This window comes from Bos grunniens, chromosome 22 (assembly GCF_055505025.1).
Source record: "Bos grunniens cultivar Pamir isolate PY7600 chromosome 22, Bosgru_T2T1.0, whole genome shotgun sequence".
Taxonomy (NCBI): domain Eukaryota; kingdom Metazoa; phylum Chordata; class Mammalia; order Artiodactyla; family Bovidae; genus Bos; species Bos grunniens.
The window spans coordinates 23,325,656-23,339,797 of NC_141186.1; the positions used below are offsets into that span (position 1 = coordinate 23,325,656).

General features: G+C 39.9%; 1 protein-coding gene across 9 annotated transcripts in view; it reads left to right on the forward strand.

The window, feature by feature from the left end:
• The window catches only part of CRBN (cereblon), a 407,739-nt gene that overhangs the window by 292,531 nt on the left and 101,066 nt on the right, over nucleotides 1-14,142 (forward strand). For 7 of the 9 annotated variants that reach the window (XM_086366664.1, XM_086366666.1, XM_086366661.1 and 4 more), the window contains one exon: nucleotides 12,708-12,799. The exons of the other annotated variants lie outside the window; for them this stretch is intronic. The gene's annotated coding sequence lies outside the window, so the exon portion shown is untranslated. The remainder of the gene's footprint in view (nucleotides 1-12,707; nucleotides 12,800-14,142) is intronic. 9 annotated transcript variants of the gene reach the window in all.

The window sequence follows — 14,142 nt, forward strand, 5'->3', positions numbered from 1 at the left end:
GGTGCTAACATGGCTGAATTCTTGGTGAAGGCCCTCTTCCTGGTTTACAGATGCCTGTCTTCTCATTCTATCCTCACGTGGTAGAGAACAGAGAGAGAGGTGGCAAGCTCTCATCTTTTCTTATTAAGGGCACTAATCCCATTCATGAGGGCTCCACCCTCATGACCTCATTACCTCCCACCTACCTACTAATTAGGTCTACCTACTAATACCATCATATAGGGTGTTAGAGTTTCAGCATATGAATTTTGGGGAGACATAAACATTCATTCCATAACAGATGGCATTTAATCTGGGACTTGAAAGATAAAGTAGAATTTTACTCATTGAATCATAAAAAAAGGGAGGGAGACATTCCAGGCAGAGAAAATACAGTGAGCAAAAACAAGTGGTATAGTGCGCCCCTGGTGGCTCAGTGGTGAAGAATCCAGCTGCCAATGCAGGAAACATGCATTCGATTCCTAGTCCAGGAAGATCCCACATGCCACAAAGCAACTAAGCCTGTGTGCCATGACTACTGAACCTGTGCTCTGGAACCCATACTCTGCAACAAGAGAAGCCACTGCGATGAGAAACCGACGCACTGCAGCTAGAGAAAGCTTGTGCACAGCAACTAAGACCCAGCACACCCAAAAAAAAAAAGCAGATATACAGTGGTATATCAGGGTATTTGTTAATGAACTCCCTCTTATGCCTTGATTTAATGTATTAAATTCTACATGGGAGGTACCAAATGAAAGAGATATTTTTATTGGTTGTAGAATTTCAAGGGCTTATCAGTTAACGAGCAAGAATTGTGTACATTTCGTGGTTACAACTTTAACTAATAGGCAGAAGGGGAATTTGAATTTTATCTTCCAGTGTCCATAAAATAACATCATGGCACTGTAATTATTAACATAATCATTAAAAAACAGTTTAGTTAAATTTAAGAAAACCTAGAGACATGAAGACATAGTGTCTTCATCAAAGCAGTTCCAGTCCAGATAAAGCAAGCCTTCTAAATTAACTTTGATGCTTTGAAATAAAATCCTTGGCGCACCAATTATAGTGGGTTCTGAAAAGCAATTATTATCAGCTGCCACAGCTTTTCCCCACGACTTCTAATTTAATTACATCTCCTCTGTTTAAAATGTGCTGTACTTTGAGGTACAGCAATGGGAAAGGAGTTTAAGTTACTAAAAAAAATAATAATACTTCACTCTGTATAATAGGCTCCAGTTTCATCCACATAAATACAGTATACTAACGCATATATATGGAATTTAGAAAGATGGTAACAATAACCCGGTGTACGAGACAGCAAAAGAGACACTGATGTATAGAACAGTCTTATGGACTCTGTGGGAGAGGGAGAGGGTGGGAAGATTTGGGAGAATGGCAATTAAACATGTAAAATATCATGTAGGAAACGAGTTGCCAGTCCAGGTTCGATGCATGATGCTGGATGCTTGGGGCTGGTGCACTGGGACGGCCCAGAGGGATGGTATGGGGAGAGAGGAGGGAGGAGGGTTCGGGATGGGGAACACATGTATACCTGTGGCGGATTCATTTTGATATTTGGCAAAACTAATACAATTATGTAAAGTTTAAAAATAAAATAAAATTGGAAGAATAAAAAAAAAAATAATAATAGAGGTATTTTTTCCACCTAAGGTAATTAGTCTTGGACATAACTGCTTCCAAGAGAGACACAGGATTATGAACTCATTAATTTCGAGTGGTCATTGCTACAAAGGAATGTTCATCTTCAGAGGTGGGGAAATCACTATCCTGGATGAAACGAGTATAGAGGGAAAGAGACAGAGCTTGTCCATCTACTCACCCTACCAGCTGCTCATTGCCTTCCAGGGCTCTCTTTCACCCAGGTTTCCTTATTCCAAGAGAAATGAAGTTTGAAAATTTGTCTTATTGATTGTGAATAGTTAACAATTGTGTTTGGCTTCCAACTCCTGTCGATGAAACAGAGATTTTGCACAACTTGTGAATTCACTTTTCTCATTTGTGATGTTGAGAACAAAAGTGGCTGTGCACTTCTCTGGCAGAAAACCAAGCCATCTTGACTTTTTACAGAAAATGTTTTCCCCATCATTCTGACAGCACATTGCTTATCTGGTTGCATGAAAATTCTGCCTGTTTCTAAATTCACCATCTCCCTGGATGGTGGTGAGGAATCATTGCATTTTGTGGGTGGGAAGAGTTCTTTTGATCAAGGGCTCACTGATTTATTATACAGATGAGGTGATAGAGAGCTATGGGCTTTAAATGGACTCCTCAAGGTCCCCAAGATGCCAGGCAGAGCAGGGACTAGATGTCAGGTCACCTGTCCTTCAATTTCATTGAGGTAGACAATATTCTATGGGAATGAAATTGACATTTGACCTTGACCTATAGAATGAAGTTCATCTCCACCTTACCCCACATTTTTTTTAACTATGATTAATCACTGCTTCTCACAGTCTTCCTAACAGTGTTTTAAATCCCCTGTATGAACATTCCTTTAAGACAAATTTTAATTGCATATGTCTGGGTTCTATGATAGATCTATTCAATCAGAACATATCACAGTAAAGTTTTAAAATATTGCTCTTCCCCAGTAGCTCTTAACCTGGGATTCCCTGGTGGCTCAGTGGTAAAGAATTTGCCTGCCAATGCAGGAGCTGCGGGTTCAATCCTTGGGTCCAGAAAATCCCCTGGAGAAGAAAATGGCAAACCACCGCAATAATCTTGCTTTGAGAATCTTCATGGACAGAGGAGCCTGGGAGGCTGCAGTCCATGGGGTCACAAAAGAGTTGGACATGACTAAACAACAACTGGGTGGAGGAGCTTGATGTAAAATTCAAGGAATTTGAAGTTCCAAGAATTCCCTTTATTACTATCCCTGGTAATATACCTAAGAATGGACTCTGAAAAAGAATATTCCCCCGTATGAAAACCATTACTCTGAAGAGCACCAGGAACAAAAATATACGATGTGAAATATCCATCTGGCATTAGAATGAATGTTTTCTGTGTACTGCTTATAATGAAAGACACAAATAGAATGACTAAAATCAAAGAAGAAAAAGAAAAGTCAATGAAATAAAAATGTCTTGGGACAGAAAAACTGTGCAGAAAATGGAGGTTAATGCAACTAACTAATACAGAGCTCATAGCAACTTCTGAGCTTCCTGGCAACCAGTGCAAAAAGGAAAATACAAAATGCTCCTGTGCTCTCATAATCTTACAGCTGTCCAAGGGAGTACTGGGTTTTTCTAAGCATGAAATTCTGAAAGAATTTAATGAAATAACATTGCACATCTCAGGAGCAATGTTTGTCCTTTTGCATGCTTATTCTAGCACTTTCTGAGTACTGTGAGCCAGAGCAATAAGACTCTGATCCCTACATATCCCTTGGTCTCATCTCATTGCACACCGTGGGGAAATAAGAGAAGAAGAGGACATTTTGGAGGAGTGATAACAGCATACCTGGGTTTGCCTGCGTCATGCAGATGTAGATTTTCCACATGAAACTTTTGCCAGGCGCAGGGAATTGGGCAGCTGCCACATCAGCCTCAAGCTAATGACTCCTGTAGAAATCCAAACAGGGCGACTTTGCATTAGATGCAGCACTGCAGCTCACAGGTGCTCCAGCCCCAAGGACGCAGCCTTAAAGACTCAGACATCCAACCAATCATATACTGTGGAGAATTGGAGAATTTGAGCCCTGGTTCACCCTAGGAGCTTACTGCAGCACCCCTTAAATTACCACCTCCAGTGTGTCAGTATGAAAACCCAGCTGCCGTTGCCTGTGGCTGAAAATTCTGTGACTTGAGGGGTGTTCTGTCAAAATATTTCTCAGAACATTTCTTGAGGCTATAAAAGAAAACTGAGCCAAAGAGCTTATCTACAGGTCAGTCACTCTATGGAGAGCCATAAAGATAATTTTTGGTTATGTAAAGGGGGAAAAAATGATTAAAAACAAGACCACAAAACCAGGCCTACAGGTTTTATCTGAATCCTTTTGAATGCTCTGATGGAACTCTAGAAGATAGTAAGTTTGCCCTTCAGAGGAAGAGACTATCAACAGTACTGCAAATAGTCTGTTTTAGTCACATTTTCTTGAACAAGTAGGACTCATGTGATTTCATTATTCTCATAGTGAGGTGCTGTATTTTTTTTTAAATCTTGTTTTTAAGCATTCAGCCTATCATACCAGGAGGTGGAGGCAGCAGGCAGCTTTGTTTGAGGTGCCAAGTGCTCTGGAAAAGAGAAAAGTCACCCCCTCACCAGGGGAATTTCACTCTGGACCGTGACTCATTGCTAATTGCTCGTGTGCCTGAGTCTCAGGTCATGCTTGAAATCATCCAGTTCAAAGTGGAGCTCCTCGGAGATTATTTTTCTTTTACAGATTTGACACTCAAAGAACAGAAGTTGCAGGTCTCTAGGCTTCTCCTTTCTTTACCCCTCTTTGCGAAGACTGTATTCCTCCCCTATTCCATCTCAGCCAGAGAAGACCGAGACCCGATGTCCGTCTCAAAACACTGAAGATTCCCCCCTCCCCCGCCGCCCCACCTGGAAGTTTGTATACCTGAAAGCTAGGCCCGAATTCTGTGTCTTCACTCAGAGTTTGACTGATTGAAGAACTAGATGGTTGTCAGAACTTTTGGGAGTAGAAGGAGATGGATTCTGAGTAATGCTGAAGCCTGGATCTTGTAATCTAGTCCCCTCTCCCCAAATCATCTGGGGCTTCCAGGTGGCACTAATGGTAAAGACCCTGCCTGCCAATGCAGGAGACATAAGAGATGCGGGTTGAGTCACTGGGTCTGGAAGACCCCGGAGGAGGGCACGGCAACCCACTCCAGTATTCTTGACTGGAAAATCCCACCAGGAGCCTGGGGTCGCAAAGAGTCAGACACGACTGAAGCAACCTAGCATGCACCTCAAATCATAGAATCGCTGACCATGCCACTGATTGTCCCAGATAAGAGCATTGTACTCTCTGATGACCCACGTCACCTGTCAGAGACACAGAGAATTTCTAGAGAGGATTCTAATGATTCTTAGCATCATTAGATGCTAGTGACAAGCAGAGAGGAGAGAGCCCTGTCTAAATACACTGCCCCCATGCTTCACCTTGGACTGGAAATGCAACTTCCTACATTCATTTTGAAATGTAAATAAGTTCTTATTCCTTCCTGAGAGCAGGCTTGTGTCAGAGGACAAAGGACATCATGACAACAGAACAGAAAAGTGGAGGTCCTGTACCCAAAATCTGGCTTTTGTATCTCAGTACCGAGTTGAATCTCTTGGGTGAAATATTGTAGAAAAGAATGCTTTATTGCTTTGCTAGGGAAAGGTGGCCACAGTGGGCTGATGTCCTCAAAACTGTGTCTTCCAACCTGGAGAGAGGAGCAAGGAGCTTCATAGTAGTGGTTCAACCGGGAAGGTGTGATCAGATTGTGAACAGTTTTTCTTACTGGTTCATGGTGAGGTAATCAGGAGTCAGGATCATCAACTTTCTGGTTTCAACTATCTGGGGTCTGCGTTGCTTATAAGCAGCTTGCAGTTACCATCTCCCACCTGGTGGGGGTTTCACTGTCTACAGAACAGCTCATTGTTATGCATATCCCTTGAGGGGGAACCAGGAGCCTGCCCCAAGGCTGCCTTCTCCCTTGTCATCCCCTCTCTTCCTGGATTGGCCACTGTTTGTACCTGCTTGTTGGAACTCAGGGAAGGCCCAGGAGGCTGAATGAAGCCTATTTCCTGTCATCACGAAATGGGAGACACAGAAAGAATTTTACACCCAGGAGCCTCACAGTGTCCTGCTGTGTTTCAGTCTTGAGTGGCACAGAAATTGGAGGCAATGTTTACCCAAAGAAAAACTTCAGCTTTTAAGTATTTTTGCCCTAGGCCCCAGTTGAGCTTAGAGACCACACACACACACACACCCCTACCTATATATCTAGTATTCAGAATAGCTAAATGTCATCCTCTTATTATACATTTTACTAAGGATTTCCAAGGGCAATAATTTATTTGAGTTTCCCAGTAATAAGACTAGTCAATATTATTATCTTCTTTTTTTATGAGAGTGCTGGCATAATTTTTACTTCATTCCTTTATGGATACTGGGAAAAAAAAAAAAAACTCATCAAGCCAATATTAATGGAAAACATTAAAGTTATAACAGGATGGAAGAAAACTGAAATTTATTGATATTAGGGGAATGGAAGAAAAAGCTAAGACACTCAGAGTATAAGAAAAAGGAGGTCATAAATGGGATAACCTCTGAGCACCTTACTGCTCTCAGCAGTCCAGGTCAACATTTTCCAAAGTGGTGTCCTACAGACACAAGTGTTCCATGGTCAAACATGTTTGGGCAACTATCAAAATAAAACAGAATTCTTCAGTGAAGGTCTTCCTTAGGGTTATTGACATGTATAAAGTGACTCCTAAAGATGGATGGATAGTAGGCGTAGCTTACCCACCACTTTTCATGTTTTCGTAGGCCACTTCCTTGCTGCTTTTTGTTGGGCTGGTTAAAAAGTTTGTTTGGGTTTTTCTGTAAAATGTTAGGGAAAACCCAAAGAAACTTTTTGGCCAACTCAATACATCAGGAATCCACGATCTGTGGCTCTGAGCTATTTCCATATGATGATGGCATCATCAACTCAATGGACATGAGTTTGAGCAAATTCTAGGAGATAGTGAAAGACAGAGAAGCCTGATGTGCTGCAGTCAGTGGAGTCACAAAGAGTCAAACAATACTGAGTGACTGAAAACCAACACTTCCGTACAGTTGATGAAGTATCTCAAAGCACTAACAATGGGTTGTTGCATTGTTGCTACAGTCTGCTCTGAAGGACTGTGGATAAGTGACACCTGTAAATAATACAGGAAAGAAAGAAGAGCCAATTGCAAATATGTGGGCTAAATCAATGTTTACAGCCATCCTAAAAATGCAACTTCAATCTAATTCATGTTCAAAACAGAAGAAAAATCTGTGGTCTGTATCAGCCAGTGATATTTGGGTCTGAGGCATCGTCAGAAATTGCACTTTACCATAAGGAGCCAGTGATTCCAAATTAGTAGGCATTAGAAATCTTCCATCCAACCCACTCCACACAGAACTTGAGTGATCATAAAAAACAAATGTCAGAATTGTATTACAAACTCACAGATGTGATTTTAAGAAGCTGTTCTGTAGGTTTCCCATACTTTATTCTTGGCTTAACTAACTTCCCCTAAGTTACTGAGAATCAGCTCTCAAAACCAAACATGGAACTCCAAGGTTTCTGTGCCAAGAAGTCACCAGGGTGATATGAAGTAGTAATCAAAGCAGGTGGGAAGGGGTTAGTGAGATGTTTTCACACTTTCTAGGTGAGCTTCAGTAGTGATCATCAATGCAATGTTACTGAGCAAAATTATATCAGGCAGACCAAATGGAACAATCCTTTAAACAAGAAGAAATTGTTTGCAGGTGCAAACAAGCATGAAATAGAATTCTACTAATGAGTTTCCATTACTAGTTAAATATATAATCAAATTACGTAGGCTCAACTCATGACAGTGAGAAATCAATTATTCATCATAAATCTGGTGCTGTGTATTGACCATCTTGGTATGTGTCTAATCTGGTCTGTAATGAATAAATGTTTCAGTTTCAGGAGTATGTTGTCATTAGCACATAGGTAATTAAAAATCAAAACCAGTTGAAAAGTTCTGAAGTGATAAAAAATCAAAATAACTAAAGAGTTTTCCTTCAAGTTCTTTTAAGTAATAAATATATGAGGATAAAAATTGCATTTCTTCTTTTCAAGAAATGGTCCTAGAACAATTGGCTATCTATGTTCAAAAAAATAAGCCTGAACCCAGATTTATTAAATACAAACAGCACAAAATGGATTATAGATCCAAATGTAATACATAAACCTATAGAATTTGTAGAAGAAAACATAGAAAATATTTGTGACCTTGAGTTAAGCGAAGATTTATTAGGACACAAAAAACTTGTTTCATAAAAGAAAAACAGTGATAAATTAGATATCATTACAATTGAAATCTTATTTTCAAAAATACTGGTAAAGAAAATGAAAATAAAAGCCATATGCTGAAGGAAAGTATTTGCTAAATGCCTATCTGATTAAAGACTACTGTCAAGAATATATGAAGAATTCTCAAACTCAGTAAAAAGAAAATAAACAACTCAATTTTTTAAATAGGGAAAATTTCAAACAAACATCTCACAAAAGAAGGCATATGATGGCCAAAAAAAAAAAAAAAAACCACAAAAAGATGTTCAACATTATTAGGGAAATATGATTTAAAACTATAACAAGCTATGACTGTACAGCCATTAGAATGACTTAACTTTTGAATTGACAACTGCAAGGAGATCCAACCAGTCCATTCTGAAGGAGATCAGCCCTGGGATTTCTTTGGAAGGAATGATGCTGAAGCTGAAACTCCAGTACTTTGGCCACCTGATGTGAAGAGCTGACTCATTTGAAAAGACCCTGATGCTGGGAAAGATTGAGGGCAGGGGGAGAAGGGGACGACAGAGGATGAGATGGCTGGATGGCATCACCGACTCGATGGACGTGAGTCTGAGTGAACTCCGGGAGTTGGTGATGGACAGGGAGGCCTGGCGTGCTGCGATTCACAGGGTCGCAAAGAGTCAGACATGACTGAGCGACTGAACTGAACTGAACTGAACTGGTATGCCTGTGAGGTTGCAGACCATGCTTGGCAGAATAATACCTCACCCCCACAACCAAAGAAGTGCATGTCCTAATTCCCCATGCTTGTGAATATGCAATGTCACGTGGTGACAAACAATTTCAACTGCAAATAGAAATAAGTTTGTTAATCACCTGACTCTAAAATAAAGAGAGTATTATCCTGGACTAGCTGAGATTATTATCCTGGACTACACTGCATAGTGTAGTCACAAGAATCCTTTAAATGTAGAAGATGAAGGTGAAGCATATGTCAGACTAAAGCACAGCAAGAAAAACTCCACCAGCTATTGTACTGAAGATGGGAGGGGCCGCAGGCCAGAGAACTCGCACAGCCAAGAGTTGCTGGAGAAGGCCAGGGAACTTGCTCACCCTACCTAGAGCCTCCAGAAAGAAAGCTCAGCTGGCCACACACCTGAGTATTAGCCCAGTGACATGTTTTGTGTATCTGACCCCCAGAACTACAAAGTTATAAATGCATGCAGGTGAAAGCCACCAAGTTTGTGGCAATTTGTTATAAAAGCCATAGAAAACTAATATGTAAACCAATCAGAACTCTCCTAAATGTCTGATGACTGCAAAATAAGTACAAAAATTGTTTTCATTGGAAACAAAATGTGGCAGTATCTAATAAAGTTAAATACACGTCTTCCATGTGACCCAGCAGTCCCATTCCTAGATATGTAAACATTTATCCACTCAAATGTTTATTGCTGGTTTTTGGGGTTTTTTTCGTAAGTCATCTCTGGTTAGTAGATGAACGATTCACAGTGGAATGCTCAGCGATCAAAAGGGGTGAACTCACTAATAAAAAGGGGATACAGACGGTAGCAAGGATGACTCTCAAATGTAACAGAGTGAAAGAAGGCAGACCCAAGTCTCTGTATACTCTGTGAGTGTATTTATATGACTTTCTAGAAAAGACAAAACGATTGGGACAGGAAACAGAGACTGGTTTGGGGACTGGACGGGTGAGGAGAGTGATGGCAAAGGGGGTGACGGAACTATGTGATTGTGGTGGTGAGTCCATGGTTATATGTTTGTCAAAATTCATAGAGTTGTGTACCAAAAAAGAGAAAACTTCACTGCTTGTAAACTTTACCTGAGTAAGCTTAAATATCAAGCTGCCTCTGAAGTCAAGGACTCTAAGAAACTCTGTTTTTTGTATGTGTTCTTTATAGTTGTTTTGTTTTTCCTATAGTTGACATCTAATCTTACAGTGTTGTGGTCAGAAAAGATGTTTGAAATGATTTCTTTCTTTCTTTTTTTTTTTTTTAAGTTTACCAAGGCCCAAAATGTGATCTGTTCTGGGGAATGTTCTACATGCATTTGAGAAAAAAGTGAAATCTATTGTTTTTGGATGAAATGCCCTGTAGATAGGTATCAGTTAGATCCAACCGGTCCAGTATATTATTTAAAGCTTGTGTTTCCCTATTAATAAACCCTGTCTGTTGAGTCCCCTTTCTGTTGTCTCATGAGAGTTACTTTTTAGAAAAAGGAATTTTAGAAATAGAATTTTAAAGATCATCATTCAAATTCCTTTTTGTTTCAGAATATTTTCCCCACATAGTATTATTAAGTAGATACTGTATGCCATAACACTATAGCTAGTGCTTTACTTCTTTTAACCCATAAGACATTCCTATAAAAAGAGTATTTTTAATAGTAAAAAATGTTAATTATAGAGGTGTGCAAGTGGAAGGTGTTATTTAACTTCACACAGCTGCCAGTGGTACAGTGGACATCCAAGCTCTGTCATTTGGATTCTAGAGGACACTCTTGGAACCATTACATTGCACAGTTATTTTAAAAAATGAAATCCTTAAAAAACAACTACATGTGGAGCTGCTCTGGTTGCTTAATGTGTTTGTGTGTATGTAGTGGGAGTAGGGGGTCTGGATCTTGGTGATGGTTGCACAATAACAGTATAACTTAAACACTACAGATCTGGTCCAATGATATGATTATGTAAGAAGGCGTTTGCAGCCCAGAGAGGTCAAGTGGCTTGCTCTAGGTCACACAGCTGGTTAGTGACCATCCTGAGTCACTCTCCTCACACCTGGTCACTCATTCCTTCCTCAGTTCACAACAGAGGCCCCATTTTTAATACAAATATCTATCCTTTTAACCCATGCAAGACCAGTCCAAAGAAAATTTATCAAGTTGGATTTCCCCTCTTGATGCCATGTTTTTCCATTTAAAAAATAAATAAAAGCACATTCAAAGGAGGAACATTGCTCCCAAAGAGATGAGTCAGAGGAAGCTAAATAAAAACCCACCTGATTCTAAGATCTGGGCTTTGCAGTCTTCCATTCTTCTCTTTCTTTTGGATGGTGTTTACTACAGGTTTTACAAGCCCAGTAACCTATATTAGATTTTATAAAGGAGAACTGAATTGAATTTGCATTTCAGAGGCAGCAGTTGCTTGCAGTCTCCCTTTTGTTCAAAGCCTCTTTCTGTCCCCTTGAAGCCTGGACTGCATTGGAACCCCACATGCACATGATTTCCGCTGAGAACTGCACAGCAGACCCAACTAGGAACAAAGACCCAGCTGATCTTCCTCCAAGTAAATCCCAGGAAAATACTACAGCAGTTGATAAAGAAACACAGACCAATTAAGAGCTCAATATAGTAAGGTGCTAAAAAAAAAAAAAATGAAGAATGTCAATTTCACTGTACATGTTCTCACATTACAGAAGAACAAATGGATTTCTACATTATTTCATTATACAGGGCAAAAATAAGGATCGGTGGCTTTAAGTACCTTTCGACAGAAGGTGGGTGCAGTATGGACTCAGTTAATTATGTCTGAATTCCGTTGGTTCCACTGACCTTTTGGGATCTAGTCCAGAATATCCAGTCAGCACATCTTTTGTCAGTGATGTATAGTGGAGATGTACTTGCTTCATTCATTCATTCAGTATTTTATTGAGCACCTACTATGTGCCAGAACCAGGCTTAATGTTTTCCATCCATTATCTCACTGAGTCCTGTGTAACGTTCCTAGATGCAATCGTCATTCTTGGTTTTGTTGTTTTATCTTTTCATTTTTACTCTATTATGATTTTAAAGATGTTAAAGAGATTAAGTATATTGCTCAAACTCACATGTTTATTAAGGAGTGAAATCAGAATTAAGCATGTCCTTAGTTACTCACTTGTGTCCAACTCTTTGAGACCCCATAGGACTGTAGCCTGCTAATAAGCTCCTCTGTCCATGGGATTTTTCAGGCAAGAATACTGGAGTGGCTTGCCATTTCCTTCTTCAAGGGATCTTCCAGACCCAGGGATCGAACCTGCATCTCCTGTGTCTCCCTCATTGCAGGAGGATTCTTTACCTGCTGAGCTTTCAGAGTATTAAACACAGGACTCTCTGATTCTAAAAATGAAGGCTTTTTTCTGTAGATTACATTATCTTCAGAAGAATAGCAGAATAGCAAAATCAAAGTAAGCTGACCAAGAATATCAACTTTGCCACCCAAACCTGAATTTGTCTTACTCCTTAGTCATTTCCAATATGTATATTTGGCTTGGCTAAGACATTAAAAAATTATTAATATCCAAATAATACTAGCATCAGCAAACTCTGAAACCATCCAGTCTAACTCCCTTATTTTGTAAACTAATTCTTTATTCCACACATGTTTTCTGAGAATCTGTTATCAGATGCACAGTGCTGAGGGTATGCAATCTCCAAGCCCTTGAGCAGATTGCAGTGTAATGGAAGCAAACAACAGGAATACAGATCATTTAGAGTCCTAGCACTTTGAGAGATGACTGGTAGGGGGTTTAGTAGAACACAAAGAAAATAACCATGTGGTATAGATTTGGGGGGTCTAGGAGAAGGTTATGTCTTTGCTGAGTTCTAGGAAGGACACAAAAGAAGATAGCAACTCAGAAGGATTGGCATTAAGGCCTCAGGGAAAAGGGGCTTGAATTAAACATCTAGGAACTGTACTGTCTGAATTTAACCTCTCCTTCTTCCCAGTCCCACAGAGAAAGAGAGGATGGTGGCATTAGACACATGCAGCCAGAACTCTGGGCCAGGTCTCTAGGAATCTAGACAGCCACAAGGACCAGGTGAGAAGGATAAACATACATTAATACAAGCAGCGTTCTGTGGGACGGGCTGTGGTTTGTGTGGTATAGTTTATACCTGTCATAAAAATTGAAGGGAGGGAAGCCTCCTACACTGTTGGTGGGAATCTAAACAGTTACAGTCAGTATGGAGAACAGGATTTGTTATTACTGATTTTTAGCTGCTAAGTCTTGTGAGATTCTTTGTGACCCCATGGAGTAGTCTGCCAGGCTCCATGAGATTTCCCAGGCAAGAATACTGAGTGAGTTGCCATTTCCTTCTCCAGGGGATCTTCCCAACCCAGGAGTTGAACACACATCTCTGCGCTGGCAGACAAATTCTTTACCACTCAGCTATCACGGAAGCCTATGGAGAACAGTATTGAGTTTGCTTAAAAAGCAAGCAAAAAAAGAGAGTTATCATATGATCCAGCAATCCCATTCCTGGGCATATATCTAGAGAAAACCATAGTTGGAAAGGATACATATACCTCAGTGTTCACTGCAGCACTATTTATGGTAGCCAGGACGTGGCATCCGAAATGTCCTATCAGCAGAGGGATGGAAGAAGGTGTGGTATATGTATGTGGTGGAGTATTACTCAGCTGTCAAAAAGGATGAAATGATGCCATTTGCAGCGACCTAGAGTTTGTCGTACTGAGTGAAGTACGTTAGAGAAAGACAAATATATGATATCGTTTATAGTGGAATCTAGAAGAACGTTACAAATGAATTTTCCTATGAAACAAAGAATTACAGATATAGAAAATAAACTTACTGTTACTGGATGCGTAAGGGATTAGAGGAGGAATAAATTAGAATTTTAGGATTAACCCATATACTGTACTATATAAAAAAATGGATAATTAATAAGTACCTACTGTATAGCACAGGGAACTCTACTCAATACTCTATAATGGCCAATATGGGAAATTGAAAAAAAAAAGAAAGAATGGATATGTTATTTACATGTTATACGTATCTGTATGTATATAACATGAAATTAAAAGGTGCTTTCTCCTTGGAAGGAAAACATTGGAAAATCTAGACAGTGTATGAAAAAACAGAATATCACTTTGCCAACAAAAGTCTACATAGTCAAAGCTGTGGTTTTTCCAGTAGTCATGTACCGATGTGAGAGTTGGACCATAAAGAAGGCTGAGCATTGAAGATTTGATGCTTGTGAATTGTGTGCTGGAAAAGAGTCAAACCAGCCAGTCCTAAAGAAAATCAGCCCTAAATATTCCCTGGAAAGACTGATGCTGAACCTGAAGCTCCAATGCTTTGACCACCTGATGTCAAGAGCTGACTCATTGGAAAAGACCCTGATGCTGGGAAAGATTGAA